The following is a 17333-nucleotide window of genomic DNA, read 5'->3' as shown; positions in this document are numbered from 1 at the left end:
CGTTTGACTTACACTTTTGATAGATGCATAATTCTAAGTTCTAAATGATTTTCTCGCAACATTTTGAACACATTAGTTTTCTGGCATAGAGTGTTCCCGAAGAGAAGATCTTTTCTTTTTTTTATCCCTCGTAGGGAACAATATTTTGTTTATTCTTAGTTTGCTTTATTGTTCTACAACACTTTGGAAGGCCTCTTTTCTCCATTTTTGGTACAGACGTGACTTTTTTCATTTATCCGACTTGGTACTTGGGTCCTTGCAGTATGAAAACTCCTTTCTTTAACTCTGATAATATTTATTCCTTTAGTTTATTGATTATATGCTCCCTTCATGTTTCTTTCTTTCTTAGAAACTTACTATATGAATGTAGTGCTCCTGGTTAATTCTTACTCTTTGCTTATTTCTCAAGCATCTTATTTTTTCTCTTGCCAAACATAATGGACTTTTAAAAATATTGACTCGACTTCCCTATTAAGTTTTAGCTTAAATAGCATGTTTTTACTTTTCTCTGATCATTATTTTTTATAAAATATTAACATACTAAATCATGTTTTCCTATCATTTCTTCTTTAATGCTTCTGATGAAAGAATTCCTTTAAAGATCTTTTCTGTTACCTGAGTAATTTCTTTAACTTTCAGGTTCAGGTGGTCTGTCAGTGTCTAATGATTGTGTGTGTGTGTGTGTGCTGTTGGTTTCCTTTAAGTGTCTGGTGATCTGACTTACTGCTGTTAGGAAGACTGCTTTTATATATTTGCTCTGTATGTAACCTTGTAAATCCTTGCAAATAATAACAGTTTCCCTTTTTTTAAAATTTTAGGTTAAAAAATTATTCACAGATAATAAATTTTTAATCTAATCAATGTTTTTATTTATTTTTATATTGTATTGGTTGGACTTCCAGGAAAACTTTAAATACAGTATGAATATATGTTTATATATTATAAATGTAATATACAATATTATATTACATATTATGTATTCTAGAAGACATAATTTTCTATTATTTAATCATACTGCTATTAGTGATTGATTTTGCTATCTTTATCATGTGGAGTTGGTATTTTTATATTTATAGTTTGCTCAAAGTATTTTTTATGTTGTCGAATGTAAAGAAATAATTTAAAATTTCTTCAAATTATTTTTATATCTATAAATATTTTCTTTGCTAATCAAAGTGATAAATTATTTTAACATGTATCTTAATTTGGACCAGCTTCACATTCATATATAAATTTCACTTTAATTACATTACTTTAATATGCTGATTTAGATTATTAATATTTTATTAATACATTTCCATTCTTAAAAAATTAGTCTCTAGATATTTTTGAATATAATTTATCATGAGAATGACACTTGATTTATAAGTTTAATTGGAAGTAATATATTGCTTTCCACAATACAGAGAAATTTAAGGAGCATAAGCATTATTTGTTCTTTGTGGATTTTATAGAAATCAAAACTGTCTGGGCCCAGAATTTTGGGGGAGGCCTTTAATAACAACATGTGCAATTTCTTCCCTTTTAATAAACTTATTACTTCTTGTATTTTGAAACAAAGCATAGGCAATAGCTCATTTCATATAGCTGTTCCAATGTTCTTCATGTGATTATATAGCATGATACTTGCAATTCTTTAATCTCTCCCATATCTGTGTCCGTTTTTATTTTCAGTTTCCTGAAATTTGCTCGATTATCTTTGCAAGAAGTTTGACTATTACTATAATTTACTCTAAAAACTAGTTTTACATTTATTTACCTTTTTATTTTTTTTCAGTTTCCTAATATATTTTCAGATCTTTGTAATTTATCATATTCTCCCCAAATTATGCGTGGGGACTGAGGGAGAAGAGGGAGTTCTCATCTGGAGGGTTCCTTTTCATTTTCCTAGTTCAATCATGAATGAGTGTGCTTCTAAAAACAGATTTTTCTGCCTCCTGTAAGTTTTCATTTATGTTTATTATTCTAACTGGCATTAATATCGCAGACTGTAACTGGACATATTACGTTGCCTTTGATCCTAGAGCTATTTAGTGTACTGTTTTCGTCTTTTTTTCAATTTCAAAGTTGGTACATATTTTATAAACAACTTATAAGGACCATGATTTTTATTAGTGAAGTACTTGAGTCTCATTTCCTGGTAGTATTTCATCTTCTCCTTTGCTAATATTAGGCCGACAGCTCTTAGAAACTACTACTATTATGTTTAATAGTCAGTCATATTCCCGGTCCTAAAAATGGTTTATATTATATAAATGGTTTATATTATATTATATTATATTATATTATACATTATATTATATTATATTATATTATACATTATATTATATTATACATTATATTATATTATATTATACATTATATTATATTATATTATACATTATATTATATATTATACATTATATTATATTATATTATATTATACATTATATTATATTATACTATATTATACATTATATTATATTATATTATGTTATGTTATATTATATAATCTATAAAATCAGATATCCAACTCACTATATTAGTGCCTAAATCAAGAAACCTAGGAGAAAATTTAGGGATCGTCATCAGCTTCTGAATTTGAGGCGCTAGCTCTAAATATAAACCCCAAAGGTACCATTTGTTGTTTTAAAACAAGAAAACAAACTCGTTTCCCTCATTGCAAAAGTAAACTACAATTTAAACAATTTTTTCAAATAATCAAACCGTTTGGGCCAGAATTAATAATGTGGTACCCTAAGAATAAATGCATTCTGACAAGAATTCTGTCCTTTAGTCCCTTAGAATAATCAAAGGGGAAATATAAAGCTTAGCAGAAGCTGATGGAGAGGAATTTCTTCAACACATCTCAAATATAGGCAAAGTCTATACTGTGTCAAGTTACTCTACTGCTTTCTCTCTTGACCTTTCGATAAGTGCAGGCTCATGTTCATCGTGGGCTCTGGGGACGTGGAGTAGGATGTCCGTGACAGCTGCTATCAGGAAACCAGTGGGCGTGTCAGAAGGTATCCAATTTCCTGTGAGACTGCTTTCTACAGAGAAGCTGCTGTCGCTTTGATATTAAATACACCAGTGCAAAGGGGTCCATATTTTCTGAAGCCTCGCGAGTGAGAGAGGATAAGTTTGTGGGATGCACCTGAAACCAGGACTTTGGCTAGAGAATGTGACTGATCTTAGCCCTCATTAGATTGATCACTGGAAAGCCAGGCCCCGAACACTTCCTTCTGCATTGCGAAAATCCCTAGCTTGTCTTAGACTGGTTTCCAAGCAGCCGTAATAACTCTTCTTCTCACCTTTTGATGTCCAGCTTGTTTCCTATTTCCTACCACTCACATCTTGGCACCTGGTCCGTATGTCAGCATCACCCTTTTGATTTATGACTGCATCTCCTCACACCTGGTTAAGGTCAGTTGTTGCTTTTGTTTGTCAGATAATCACTACCATTTTCATGAGCAGCCACTTCTTTGTTCTGCCGCGGCAGGAGGTATGTTTACGTATTCAGAATCACAGAAAAATTCCATGTGAATGGAATCGAGAGGACTTTGTCCACCATCTTTTCACAGGTGCAGAGTAGAAGCATGACATTTATAAGTTTCTACGCAGCTTGTCTACAGAAGATGTAGACTGGCTTCTAACTTTTCCTGAATTTAGACCTGTGAGCTTCCTTCTCTATCTGTCATTTTCTAGCATTGTAAAGCCCAGGACACTTTAAAGGGCGTATTCCACTGAATCAAAGAATATAAAACCCCATACAGACAGCTAAACTTAAATGCTGCGACATAATACAGAGATCCCAAATAAACCCACACTGATATAGACAATTAACCTAGGAGAAAAGAGGCGAGAATATATAATGAAGTAAAGATAGTCTCTTCAATAAATGATACTGGGAAAAATGGATGGATACGTGCAAAACAATGAAACGATACCACCTTCTTGTGCCATTTACAAGAATAAACTCAAAATGAGTAAAGGCTTACGTGGAAGACTCAGAACCATAAAACTCCTAGAAGAAATCACAGGCAGTAAACTTTCGGATGTTGCTTTCAGCAATGTCTTTTTGGATGTGTCTCCTCGTGCAAAGGAAATGGAAGAAAAAAAATAAACAAATGGGACTCCATCGAACTAAAACCTTTTTGCACACCGAAGGAAACCATCAGCAATGAAAAGACGGCTTACTGAATGGGAGGAGATATTCGTCAATAATACATCTGGTTTGGGATCAATACACAAAATATATAAGGAACTCATACAACGTGACACCAAAAAATCTGATTTAAAAAATGGGCAGAAGACATAATAGACATTTCTCCTGAGAGGACATATAGATGGCCAATAGACATAGGAAATGATGCTCCATGTCGCTAATCATCAGGGAAATGTAAATTGAAAGCACAATGAGATATCACCTCACACCTGTCAGAATAGCTATCATCAATATCAACAAGTGTTGGAGAGGTTGTGGAGAAAAGGGGCCCCTTGCACTGTTGGTGGAATTTTAAATTGGTGCAGCCGCTATGGAAAATAGGATGGAGGTTCCTCAAAAAATTAAACTAGAACTACCATATGACCCAGCAATTCCACTTCTAGGTATTTACCCCCCAAAATTCAAAGCACGAATTTGAAAAGACACATGCACCCCCTGTGTTCATTGCGGCCTTATTTATAACAGCCAAGACGTGGAATCAACCAAAGTGTCCACCGATAGAAGTGAATATAGAAGTCGTGCATTTATACAATGGAATATTACTCAACCATAAAAAGGAATGAAATTTTACCATTTGCGACAACATGGACGGAACTACAGGGTCTTATAATAAATGAAATAAGTCAGACGGGACAACTATCATACAATTTCATTTATACCTGGAATCTAAAAAAACAAAACAAAACAAAACAAAAAATACAGAAACAAACTCATAGATACAGAGAAGAAACTGATGGATGCCAGATGGGATGGGATTTGGGGGGCGGGGTGACAAAGGTGAAGGGATTAAGAAGTACCAATTGCCAGTTATAAAAACAGTCGCAGAGATGTAAAGTACAAAAGCATAGGGAATATAGTCAATAATATTGTGAGAACTATGTACAGTGTCACATGGGTACTAGATGTATTGGGGGGACCACTTTGTAAGTTACACACGTGTCTAATCACCATGTTGTCTACCTGAAACTAGTATAATACGGCATGCCAACTGTCATCGAAAACTACACAGAAGAAAGAAAGAAAAGAAAATGATGTGGGGAAACTAGACCCTGTCCGTTTAACCTTCCCACCTCTTCTCCCTCAGCAGCCCCTGAGGCCAGCCTTCAAATATTTACTTTGAGAACCCACATGGAAAACATTTACATCACAGAAGGGGTGATCAAGAGTGCCAGATCTAAGGAAACAGGTCATGGGGTAGGGGCGTGGAAAAGAAACTGCAGCACTAAGCAAGGGACTGGAGGCAAATTTCGTTGAGAAGGTGGCCTTTTCGCAAGGATTCGATCCGGGGAGGGGCTGATCCCTGTGGACGTCAGCTGGAGCAGCAGCTGGTAGAGGGAACCACCAGCCCTGACTCCTGAGCGCGCTCAAAGTACAGTGACAAGGTGCGGCTGGAAATACGAGAGGGAAGTTTAATCGTCCAGCCATCTGGGTCTAATCGGAGAGCCTTGGTGATGCTTGTGGGGACAGTTGTTGCAGCTCAATTACCTTCTGTACCATCTTCGTCGGCATGCCAACCACTCCTAACCCCCTCGTCCGACACAGACCTATCCATCCTTACTTTCCTTAAATGTATGTGTGCACGTTTCTGTATAAACACTATATTAACGGGAAGCTTGCCAATCATCTCGTTCTAGCCAATATCACTTACTGCTATGTGTTTAGACACCTGGTTCTATGCTTGAGCATCCATCACACTGACTACAGGGAACAACCTGGATGCAAACCTCACGGGCATACGAGACGCATCCTAATCGCATCCACGCATGTTGCCTCTGAAGGTGGTGCCTCCGTAGCAGGGTTAGGTTCTGGAATTTGAGACACTGTCATTTCTTTGACCAGAGATGCAAGGAGGCTTTGCCCAAGAACTGATTTGATTCCAGCTAACCGGTATCCCAGCCAACACTCGTCCCACTCCAAACTCCCAGCGTTCCTTGACCAGCATTCTGCCCCTGCCTCCTCTCTAGCACAGCTGTATTCTGTCACTGCTGCATTAAGACACCTGCCCTTGTCTTAAGCCAGACTGTGAGCTCCTTGAGGACACAGGCTGACAACTGACTCGCTTCTGCATCCCCCCTGTATCTGACGCACAGTAGGCTCTTAACAAATGTGTCTCTAACCAGTGGGTGAACGAGTCACACAAAGTTCACTTCCATTATGCAGGTGCATGCTGTGTGAGCTAACGGTCCGGGCATCCTTGGAGAAAATTTCTAGGTTGAGAATGGAAAACTGAAATCTCCTGATATCACTAGTCACTGAAATTACAGAGAAAAAGCAAATCGTCTTGGCTCTCCCCCGACGTGAAATGCATTTCGCATTATTAGAGCAGTGGGCCTCATTGAAAAAGGTTGAGTCTTCAACAAAAAGTTAAAGGACTAGAGATTGCCTAAGAAATCGCAGCTCAGCAGGGTCTTCCAACGATCTGGACCTCCTGTAGCAAGGCGCCCACAGGAGTGACCTAAATAGCAGAGCAAACCGGCAAACATCTCTGGCACCATTTGTTAATTTCTCCAAGTACCAGGAGCCTGCGGAAACGACATCCATAAAATATTCTAATAGCGCAGCCATCTCCAGAATGAATCCTGTCTACGCGTTTCAGAGACAGCAAAACACTTCCATCACCGCGGCGCCTGGCAAATATTTTTAAAGATCGAATAAATTGGCCGATTTGGACATGCTTAAAAATGGGATATTTTACATCACCCCATATATTACGCATCCCTTAACAATACATTTTGTGAAGCCTGCAGAAGGGGCTCGGTGCACGCCACCCCCACTCCACCCCCAATCACTTCTACCACCTCATGGGATGAAAGGGCTGAATAAATGCTTTGGTAAAAGGCCCAGTGATGACAGATTCCTGACGATTTCCCCGGAGGTCTCTGCTTAAGAGGTTGATGTTCTTTTACTTTGCAGGTTCCTATCAGACTTGGCCACTTGGAGAAAATTGACTTAGGCAGAGCTATCATTATTATTACTAATATTTTGTGCTTGCCAGAAACGGCTCTTTCAAAGTGTGTTCCTTTTCAGGTTGAAAAACAAAATAATGAGCCCGTATTTTTATTTCCTGCGAGGCCGCATTCATTTACATTCACTTACTGTTTAGACGCCCCAGGTCTTGTAATTTGCACAATGCTTCTAGACCCAGGCATACAATCACAGCCGAGAAGAGAGTCTCCCAGGCCAGGATACTGCAAGAAGCCTCGTGGCGCCTGTGTGAGCTCAGGGGTCCTAGTGCCTTCAGGACCACGTCCATGCGGATGTGCCGAGACTGTTGAAATAGGAGCAATTTGGGTCTTTGCTTGTTGTGTTCAATCTCTGATGGGGCCATGCCTGTCTGCTCATAATCCTGTCTGCAGAATCCAAGGACCACGGTGCTCTCTGCTGGATGAAATCTATCAGGCCCCTGACCTGTCTTGTTTTGTTTTGTTTTGTGATAGGCTAATAACATTTACATAGCACTATCAGATGAATAGTCTCTTTGTCCTAGACCAAATCGGACGGGTGATGAAAAGTGACTTAGTTACAAGGTAATATTTCCAGTCTTCCACTGACCTCATGCCCTGAGAATCTAGGCCTCTGGGCCATCTACCGCTGGGCATCTATCTGCAAGGAAATCTCCTAGATGCTGCTTGTCAGCCAGCTGCTATGACACGTGCTTTTTCTTTTCTCTGCCATTTCCCACGGGGATTTACATCAGCAGCTTACGTCATCAGAGCACCCCAAAGAGGCAAGTGTGGCTTCGGATCTTTACCTATGGCTGCCTAACAAACACACTAAAACTTGGTGGCTTAAAATAACCAGCATCTTTCTTTCTTTCTTTCTTTTTTTGCCCATGACGTTAGTTTGTGGGCTGGGCAATAAGATGCCTTGGACCCAAGACTAAGTGAGTGGAGGTTTCTGCTTAGTGGCTTAGGCACCTCCGTTGCCCAAACCTACTCCTGGTCCTGTCAAAAAAAGGGACCAGCGCAGGAAGATCACCAGCAGCTAGGACCACCGCGGACCGCCCCTGAAGGAGAGAACCGGAATCCGCCCTCTGCTTCCTAATAACTCCCAGTCTTCCCATGTGCCAGATAGCCTCCCCTCCCACCCACAGGAGCCCCCAGATTATGACCTGTTGTCACCACAGGTGAGAGTTTTGCCCACTATTTTGCCAGCTGCTACATGACACGAATCACTGGGTCTCCAACTTCCACGGACGATGTTTACGTCGCCTTTCTAGCCTCATGCCATCCGCCAGGCACCTATCGTCCTCCAGGTCCCAGGGTCAGTGTCACGTGTATGAGGTATCCGTTACGGCAGCACCCCCTCGCGAGGCACCGATTCGTGTGTTAGACATTTACTACTGCCTAGCGAAGGGCCTCAAAACACAGTGACTTGAAACCCCACCATGTGATTTCCTCCTAATTCCGTGGGTCGGGGCTTTGCTCAGGGTGCCATTTGTCCATGCCGTTGCCCCTTACGGCTTCGGTTTAGGTCATTCACCTACCTGCAGTCAGCCAGTGTGTGGGCTGGCTTAACGGTACAAGGTGGCCTCACGTGCATGCTCGGCCCTCGTTCCCTTCCTCCCGTTGTGGGTAGCCTGTGCTTCCTCCCACGGTGGTGGCTTCGGAATAGATATGCTTTTTATATATAAGACCCATTTTCAAGAAGAAACATTCCTGAAAGGAGGGGAAAAGCTGTATAATTCTTTCGGCTCGATCTTGGAAGTTACCCAGAATTAGTTCCCATTGGACTCTAGAAGTAAAGTGAGTCCCAGGTCCGGCCCGGATTCAAAGGGCGAGGATAAGCCAATGTAATAGATTGCATACAGCTTACCACCGTTTCCCTTGAGAACCTTCCTTTTTCACTGGAATGGGAGAAGCTGGCCTATCTCCTCTCTGACCCGTCTGCTGGGTCATCTTCTAGAACATTCAGGATGCTCCTACGGGGCCAGCTATAGCCTTTATTAGGAAATGAGTCCTTCTGTTCTCGTAGGTCATCCTCAGTCACACGGCCTACAAAATTACCAAATCTGCGGTGTAGTCTGAGGTCCTGTAGAGATGGTACTGGATAAGTGCTCTAATTTTCTTAACTGAAGCTCCGTTTTTTGATCTCTTGGCCTCAGGTCTTCCGAGTTCCTGAGAGCTGGGCTTAGCTGATTTGAGCCAAGAACAGTCTCTCTTCTCAACATTTCTATATGTATAATTTATCTTTCTATCTTCTAATCAGCTTCGTTAAAGTTGATTCAATCACAGCGTTTGATTAGTGTTTATTTATATTTAATGTCGTTATTGCTATTAGATTTAATTTTATTACGCTGTTATTTTCTTATCGCCCCACTTATATATGATTTAGTCCTTTTCTCCTTTTTTACCTATTTCTTTTCGATTAACTGAGTCTATTTTTGTATTCCAACTGATGTCCACTTTTGACTTCCTGGATTGACCTAAGTTTTCATTTAAGTTTTTCGTGTTTGCTTTATGGTTTAAAATGTTCATCTTTAAGTTAGGGTATGCTACCTTCGGATAATATTATACTGCTTCCCATATGAGGTACTAAATTTATAACAGTAGACGTCCATTTTTCCACCTTTCATCATCAGCATAACCCTTCATTTCTATGTTTTGAGCTTCACAGTCTATAGTTATTTTCACTTTACATGCTAAGATACTGTTTAAAGAAATTTTAAAAACAAGAAAGGAGTCTTGCGTATCACCATTATTTTCTACGCATCCATGTTTCGATGGGACATAATTTTTCTTCCGTAAGAAGAGTTTCTTTGAACATGTCTTTCAGGCCAGGCCTGCTGGCGATGCATTCCCTCAGCTTTCATTTGTCAGAAAAAGTCATCATTTCATCTTCGTTTTTGAAGGCTATTTTCACTGTCTCTAGGATTTTGTCTTCACAATTTTTTTTTTCCTTTCAACACGTTTAGGATGCTGGTCCTTCATCTTCTGCCTTGCTTTGTTTGTGAGAAGACGTCTATATTTATTTTTATTTTCGTTTCCCTGTACCAAATACATCTTTCTTCCCCTCTGACTGTTTTTAATATTTTATCTTTAACACCGATTTTCAGAAATTAAATTGTGATATCCTTTGGTGTGTTAGTCTGACTTTTCCTTCCTTGGGATGTGTCAAGTTTCTTGAATAAATGGATATACAGTTTTCACAAATTTGAAAAATTTCTTCGGTTTTCCCCAATATTTTTTTTTTCTATTTTACCCTTTTCTGAGACTGTCATTGAAGATTCAGGGGTTGATAGTGTCTGCAGGTCTCTGCTGCTGTGTTCAACTTTTCCGTGTCTCTTTCCTCTCTCTGTTTGGGTTTAGTTTCCCTTACTCTATTTTCAAATTGACTTGTCTTTTCCTCTTCAGTGTTTAATCTTTTGTTAATCTCGTCCAAGGGCTATTTTTAGAAGGAGAGTGACATCACCTGACTTAAGACTTTTACAGAGTCGTTTTGGCTTCTGTGCTGAGAATAAATTCCAGGGTAACAGTTTATTAACACAGATTTTTTTTTTTCAGCCCCTTTCAGCTCCATGAGCCTGTGCCCCTGTCCTACTGGGGTTTCCAAGGAAGAATTCTCCACAAGGATATGACGTCCTTACTTTTTGTACCCAAGTCCCAGAAAGCTTGATCGATGAGGTCTATTGGTCTGGATCTCAAGACAGTGAACTTCAACACCCTTTCACGGTCCGTTAGCTTACCCGTCCAGCATGGGCAAGATTCAGTGCCCTCCGACTTGGCCGGATTTACAATGACTTTGCACTGAAGGTACCACTTCCTATCACGAGTTAAGATCCTTTGGGCTGCAAGCAACTTAATATTAAGATAAAGGATTTCTTTAAGTTGACAGTCATGTTTCGACAAACCCAAAGGCAGAAATGAAGATGAGCCCAAGGAGGTTCTGGGATCAGGGTCTGGAAGACCATGGGGAATGCATGCAATCCTTGAAAAAGGGCATGGGATTGGATCAGTTTGGGTCGAATTGTCAGACTCTAATCACTGACGTCCAATTGGACCATCACATTGTGGAAAGGCAGCCGTAGGGCGCCCCTTGTGGAAAGAGGTAGGGTATTTTCAGAAAAGGAAAGATGGTTTGAGAATTATGCGGTTCCTCTTACAGTATAGAGTGTATTACACGCAGGACAGGGACAACGTGCTTCCAGTTTAACCTATTAGTTTTCCCGACTGTACCACTGAGTGAAAGCCCAAAAGATCAGCTCAATAAAGCAGCAAGATAGAGGCGATCCAGTGTAGTAGCCCCTAGCAGTGTATTGGCTACTGAACGCTTGAAATGAGACTAGTCCAAAATGAGATGTGCGATAAATACAAAATACGCATTGAAATTTGAAGACCAAATACAAAAAACAGAATGTAAAATATCTCCTTAATATTTTTTATTAATTACATGCCTAGGTATACTGCAGAAAACGAGTTGCTGACATTAATTTTTACTTTCTTTGCTGTGGCTACAAGAAAATTTTGAGTGATGCATTTAGCTCACATTATATTTCTATCGGACAACTGAACTAGATTCCTAGTACAATGAATGAACGGCATATAAAATATGTGCAAATTACTGTGACAAATACACATGGTGTGGCAAACACTGCCAGCGAGCCTCGAAATTTCTTGGGCACCCCTTTATCATATCTGTGAATTTATCTCCGCCTTCTGTGCACTTGGCTTTTCTCTTCAGATACATGACTTGGAGGACTCATGCCACCTCCCCTGGCATGCCTGTGCGCTGTATCCCTCCAGGGCAGCTTATAGTCACTGGCTGACTGTGATAGGGTTGAGAAAGCCCAGCCTCCATGCTTTAAGTTTTGACAAACAGTAAGGTGCAAATTGCACTTCAGAGTTCCTCACAGGACAGGACCGAGGTTGGACTTTGCCTGAAATCACACCCTTGACTAACTTCTTCCCCTTCTCTGCCCAGCTTCCCCTATTCCTACCAATTTATCCTGAGAGTACTATTTTAATGAATTACCTTGGACCTGAACCCTCGTCTCAGGCTCTGCTTCTGAGGAGCCTGACCAAAGACACATGGTGATTTTCCCGAAGTGGCAGTTGGATGGATTTCAATAATAGGGTATGGATCCTGATGAGCCACATTCTCTCCCATGCTGCCAAGATTATTCTGGCATCTACAGAAACCTGTAACTGCAAGATCTGAATCGATATTTCTGTCCTCAGAGCAGTCAGTGCAGACGACACTGAAGGATAGCATCTAATTGTGAAAGCCTCTTCCTTAGCTCCTGAGAGAAGGAATATTTTTTTCCCCAAAGAAGACGAGATTGATCTGAAAAATTATCCTCTTACTGAAAAGTGTATTTGGATTTTCCTTCAAATGTCATGGATAAACATGTGTGTCGCACCATGGGACATCCTTGACTAACGAGATATGTATCCCGGGACTTCCCAGGACTATTTGCCTGATTAAGTACTCAACACTTCCCAACTCCAACGCTGGCAGATGCAAAGCAAGACAACAACAACAAATGAGGTCAAAACGATGTCATAAACCATGCGGAAGCAGGTACCATACAAATGGAAAGCGCAGAAAAAGAACTTTTGTAAAGAACCTCAGAGGCAAAACTATAGTAAATAATAAAAATCCATTTCTTGGCCCATGTTAAAAAAAAAATCATAATTTGAAATAAAGATCAAATGTTTTATTTGCACTTAAGGCTGTCCTGTTGTGTTAGTACCAGAGGTGAGCAATGTTTGGTGCAAATGTATATTTTCCGTAAGAAATATCTCTCTGTCCTATTCAGACATCTCCTTTCTCCAATTTTCTCACTGACTCATCCCCCATGCTTTGCGATCATGGTTACATCAAGGCATTATAGATGTTCATTAAAAAAGTATATATACCGAGAGACAAATGAGACAAAATATCAGCAATGTCAGGAAATATTGGGAAAGTTGCTTCCTTTCATGCACAAAGCTGACGCATAAAAAATAAGGGAAGGTTGAGTGCATTCTGGGTTAAAGAGAAAGCCCAAGGCACTGTAATGGAAACCAAAGATCTAGGCAAATATGACTGCCTGAAAGAATCCTTTTTTAATTAAAAATAAATAAATAAATAAATAAATAAATAAATAAATAAACAAACAAACAAATAAGTAAGTAAATAAGTAAATGAATAAATGAATAAACAAACAAACAAACGAATAAATAAAATAGCTAGCTAGCAAATATCTGCCATCAGTTTACAGCAAATCAATGCCACCCTCTCGGAAGTAGAGTTGGTTGTATTAAAAAATGAGACATTATGATGCCACTCTCTGCCATATCTCATCCCTGGGGTAGCACGTCACAGCTAGTGGAGATGTGTCTGTATGTGGGTGACAGCCTGCATCGGGGGGCAAGCAGAATGGAAGAGGTCAAGCACACGGACAGTTGGGGAAAAAAAATACACCCAGTGAAGGAATTGGGAAGTTTTGTCAGGGGAAAAAAATAAATTTTATTCATGAGGAAGTTAGTCAATTTCCTGGAAGGTGGTGGAATGAATTTTATTCATGAGATAATAAGTTGGTCAATCTACTTAGACCAAGGAAAAATTAAGATACTCAAAGTAGCACTGTTCATATCCACCAAGCACCAGGAATAATGTTGTCAGGATTACTTAAAACGGCTCTTTGCTCAAGTGTTTACCATGATGGCAAAATTGACTTTCATTGTTTTTATGTGCTAGACATCAGTAATTTTGCTAGTGATGTGACCTACACCCAGGCACCAACTTTTAACACAAGGAAGAGTTGTGAAGGACATCTACCTTCATTACTAATGCTCAATAAGAAATACTCCTCTATATTCAAGTTGCCTCGGTGGAAATAAAAATAATATCTGGGAATTTGGTTCTTAAAAACCAATGAGTATTTAAACACTTATGTTCAAAGTTGAGTTTGGCATAGTCTTAATGATAGAATCACCCGTTCTTTATTAATTTTACCCGTTGAGCTAGTTAAGCTTGTACACATATGTCCGCCATTTCTAAATCCATGTGTATTGTACTAAAAATGGCACGAATATACAGGAGATGCATGAAGGTAAAACTATCAATGAGCTATCAATGAGCTAACCAATATAAGCAAATTTCCAGATACCTCGAGTGTAGTTCATTTAAATACCCGAACTTTTAATTTTAATAATTTGTTTAGACATATTTTGAAAATGCGGGTATCCCTTCCATTCACTTCTAGATAAACAGATTCAAGGGAATGTCAGCTTTACTTCATTACTCAGAATTATCTTTATATATCTTAATTACTGTGCTGTCCTAGGAGCCACGGAGGGGCGAGAGTTGTATGCCACTGAACTAAAATGTCCTGCACAGCTGTGCATTTTTGTTTTATTCTTGGCTCTTCCTTTTGGTCTGTCTTCAGGTAATGTGTGCCCCTAGAAAGGGACCTCTGGAATAATGAGTTGTTTCTGTATTCTGCAAAGGACATTGGGCCCTGATGTCATAAAAGCCACTCACGGCTCTTTCAACCAGGAAGAGGGCCACGCTCTTCAAGACCATGCAGCCTTGGGAAGAGACGTTTTTAACGCATGAGTAGGAGATGGCCGAGGTCAAGTGCCTTCACGACCCTTTCATCTACTTAGCTAACCCATACTTATCGAATGTAAGTTGGCTCCCTACCCCCCAGCTGTTCTATCTTCTGGGAACGACAAGTCAGAGAGGTGGAGTCCATTTTTAGAAACCTTATTTCGTGCAAGTTAGAAGGGGGTTGAGTCTGGCTTAAACAGTAAAGTCACACATCGGCTCACGTAACATCAAGTTTAAACACACAGCAAGAGGGCTACAGTTTGGCCTGATTCATAACTGCGAGAGGATGTCTTTCAGGAGTGTTTTTCCCTGTCTCTGCCTTGTTGTAAGCAGCCCCGACATCATTCGTAGGCTGGTTTCCCTCAGGGGTATGAAACGGTCTCTTAAGTCCAAGACAGTTTTATTTTTCTCTCAGAAAGCTCTAGACACTCACTCCTAGTGCTTCAATACCCCAAACTGCCTTTGACCCGCAACTCCAGCCCTGAACCTAGCAGTAAAAGTGGGGCGTTGGGAAGAGATTACTAGTATTTACTGTAACATAGGGATTATCGGCTGTGGGCAATTAGCCGTAAAACGCTTGAGGAATCTGTAAATAGATGTATTTGTATGCATCTGGTCTCCTGCACTGCACCATTTCTAAACGAGGTCGAGAAATATGGTGGGTTTATTCCTGTCTCTGTAAGACCTCGTACAGAAGGTAATCGATGTTTGCCGAATGGACGCTGTGTGAATCACATAGCGTGGTTGGGGCTGAACTGGTAGACGTGTTTTAACTCCCACATCGTCGCTCTTACCTATGCACTGCGACAGAGCGAAGCCCCCTCAAGTGGGCTTCTAATGTGAAGCTAGGGGAACAGGAAGGTGGAAAGGGTATTTAAAATAGGCTTCTTTGTTCAGCTCTTCAGCCACTGAGCCTAGCAATACAAATGATACAATGACTTCTCTGCCTGGAATGTTCAGGAGAGAGAAGCATTGAAATATCAGGGTACTTTTCTTTACCTTTTCTGATTCTGCCTTTGTAATGGACTTTATAATCACATATCCGTTAATCTGAACACTTCTTAAGAGGTAATCATAATAACTCGCCTAGATCTAATGTTGTAGAGAAACATTTTATGGCCCTAGGATACATTTTCATCCAAATTATTAAAGTCCAATTACATCATGTTTTCTTCCAAGGAATGCCAAGTACTCGAGGGACGATATTGCAGTCACTCTCATTCGTCTCTTAGAAATAATTTACACAGATAGAGCCTTGATGTTGCAGATAAAGCCCTCTGCTCTTCCTTTCCAAAGAGATGGAAAAATGTACTCGCCTGCCTAAGACCTCACAATCGAATTAGGGAAAACTGGGACGAGGAGGCAAATACTCTTTTCCATGAGCTAACACACGTAACCTTCCTTTATGAGACTACAGGATTTATGTATTACGCTTTGAGATGAACAAGAAGCTACCATGTTGGATGATCGAGTAAATTTCAAGTAAAAAGAACAGAACGAGGTTTTCTCAATATATCTCTGGGCTATATCATGACTCATATCACAGGTGCCGGCCTTAAACACAGAGGCCTGTTAAAAATAATAATGAGAGAAGTAATAATCATAGCATTGACCTTTTGTTATTATCTATTATATTTTAGGGTAGTTTAAAGGCATTTTTATAAGTGTGACAACTCCTGTAACATAAAGTTTCCTCTTCTCCTTAGGGACCTGATGCTTGGATGCTATTATAATGTGGAAGGTCAAACAGCTGGCAGTGGGTGGCTCCCAGAATTCAAATCGAGTGTATCTATGTCCCGAGACCTCTCAACCACCGCATGCTGCTCTGGAATACTTGAACTGGAAATTCAGTAGATCTCTATTGACTGAATTTGAACAAGTAAATTAATATCTCACTGAGTAACATTCTTCAAATGAAGATAACGTCTTCCCCTCCAAATTCTACAGGTGGGTAGAAATCGTGCAATTCTAGAACAAGAGGCACGATCTTGTCATCACCTGGACCCACGACGAGAGTGTGCTCATTGTCACTAGATCACCCGCATGTGTCTTAGGACCCTGCCTACTTATTTCTTCCATCAGGATAAACCCTCAGAAATCTTGTGGGAAATTCCCCCAACACAAAAGAAAAATCCGCTTATTTCTTTGCTGTAACCAGGTTGAAGTATTTTCGACGCTGTTGAAAGTGTCAAGCCACCTCTACACAGCAGCAATTCGTGCTACCATTGCAAATAAAGCAGAACTCCAGGGGGCCTAGAGCAGTAAGCTCCATGCCCAACACCCAGAATGCATTCGATGTCAATGGAAAACCCATTGAGAAAGAGCCAGGGGAACATGCGGTTGGCTTAGCTTCATTTGGCCTCTCTATCTTGCCAAACCTTTCAGATAACAGAGCATGCATATTTAAATTTGAAAGTTTTTTTAATGATTATTTAATAAAATGAGGGTGAAATGAGCAAATAACTATTAAGAAGTAACGTTTAATTTCCAAGAGTGCCCTGAGAGACATATCATGAACTGAAGCCATGGCGATTTCTTGGAATTCATTGTCAGAAACTGTAAACTAGTTCAGGCTGTAGGAAAGTACCCT

The sequence above is a fragment of the Pteropus medius genome, unplaced genomic scaffold, assembly GCF_902729225.1.
Source record: "Pteropus medius unplaced genomic scaffold, Ma_sr-lr_union100, whole genome shotgun sequence".
NCBI classification, from domain to species: Eukaryota; Metazoa; Chordata; class Mammalia; order Chiroptera; family Pteropodidae; genus Pteropus; species Pteropus medius.
This window is presented reverse-complemented; position numbering follows the sequence as displayed.